This window comes from Carassius auratus, unplaced genomic scaffold, assembly GCF_003368295.1.
Source record: "Carassius auratus strain Wakin unplaced genomic scaffold, ASM336829v1 scaf_tig00217213, whole genome shotgun sequence".
Classification (NCBI taxonomy): Eukaryota; Metazoa; Chordata; class Actinopteri; order Cypriniformes; family Cyprinidae; genus Carassius; species Carassius auratus.
This window is the reverse complement of record NW_020528946.1, coordinates 1-1,679: the sequence shown is the minus strand read 5'-3', so window position 1 is coordinate 1,679 and position 1,679 is coordinate 1. Positions and strand designations below refer to the sequence as shown.

Below are 1,679 nucleotides of genomic sequence, written 5' to 3'. Positions count from 1 at the left end.
ATGTATATATATATATATATATATATATATATATATAGAGAGAGAGAGAGAGAGAGAGAGAGAGAGTGTACAGTACATATTTTTTACTTGTAGTACATATTTTGTCCCCAAGAAGCAGGGTTTACTAGGTCCCCCAACCCCCCTGCCCCACACACATTTGTTTCTATGAATATTGGGGACTTTCCGTAGACTTCTATTTTTTATAGTGACCATATGATATTTTCTATCCCCTAACCCTAAACCTACCCCTTACAGAAAACCAGTCATTTACTAATCTTTATAATTTTTACCCTGAGAGGGACCACAGGCCAGTCTCCACATTGTCAAAAATTGTAGGCTTTACTATCCTTGTGGGGTCATTTGGTCTTCACAATGTAGCATAAACAAATGCACAAATACACGTATGAATACAAGCCAAGTCAATTTTATTTCTAAAACACTTCATACTGTACAATATAGATTGTTTCACAGCAGCTTTACAATAGTAACAAATTCAAATTCTGCTGTAAAGCAGCTCTTACAAGTTAATAATATCATTATACAGCTCAAGTCAAGTTCAAGTTCAGTATTGATTGTGCAAAATTAATCAGTTGTACATACATGCATTCTGTATACAGTGTATATGTGCATATGCATGTACTGTATGTGCAGGTGCAGTTAAAGGAAAACGGTAAGGGTGGAGTGTAATGAAAAGCTGTAAAAAGACTCACAAAAGAGTCAACTAAAACACATTGACTTTATTTTTATTTTTTTCTAGCCACTCTAATAAAACACATGAATGTTGTGGTGGCGGTAGTAGGCTAATAATAATAATTCTAGAAACTTACATAAAAGGATAATGGTTACTGTGTTAAAAACTAAAAAAAAAGGCAAAAATTTAGTCTGTAAACTTCTATGCCCAACCTAATTCCTACAGGGATTAAGCAAATTATATGTACATTTTTAGTCAGGCAAATAAAATAGTACATAAAGGATACATATATGCTTTTAAAAAATCAAAAAGAAAAACAAAAAGATTAAAAAAAACATTTAAACAATTGTTAGAATTTACCATTATTTTAATGTTTATCTTCTTGTGAATTTGTAATGCCCCGTTTATAAATTTGTATGAAATGCTGGCATCAAATACTCAAGCATGCTATAGTATGCTGCAAGATGACTTATCTGTTTCTTTTTGTAAAGCCATTATTTCCTTTTTAAGGTCAGCAATAATTTGGTCCTTTTCCTTCATGGTTCTCCTAGCATTATTGAGTTCATTTGCCATTTTAAACATGTGGTGGCTGTAGTAGCTGTTATGATTCTGTTTTATCATGACTACAATCTTCCTAATGAGCTCATCAACTTGGTACGGTTAGACTTCTCTCTATTGTTGAATATATGGTATTTCCTTTGCATGAATCTATCACTTTTTTTAGTTCTGGTGCCTCCGCTATGTAATCTTCAATTGTCCTGTCTTCAAGATCATCTGCCCTGGTGAACAAGACCATCATGTGTCTGAGCACTTCTTGGCCAAAGGCTGTGTGAATCAATCCAACAGTGTTTCTCTCTTCTTTAGTGAAGCGCCCAATGGCAATTACAAGAAGAAAGACATGAGGACCTGGAGCTGCAAGTCTGATGCATTCACAATCTCATCTAAGACTTCTTCATTGGACAGATTTTGTGTCATGTAGACCAGGAGT

At 34.1% G+C, this 1,679-nt stretch overlaps 1 pseudogene; it reads right to left on the bottom strand.

Annotated features, from left to right (window-relative positions):
* Nucleotides 1–1,089: 1,089 nt before the first annotated feature.
* On the bottom strand, nt 1,090–1,627 carry LOC113100267 (GTPase IMAP family member 7-like; annotated as a pseudogene).
* Nucleotides 1,628–1,679: the final 52 nt, after the last annotated feature.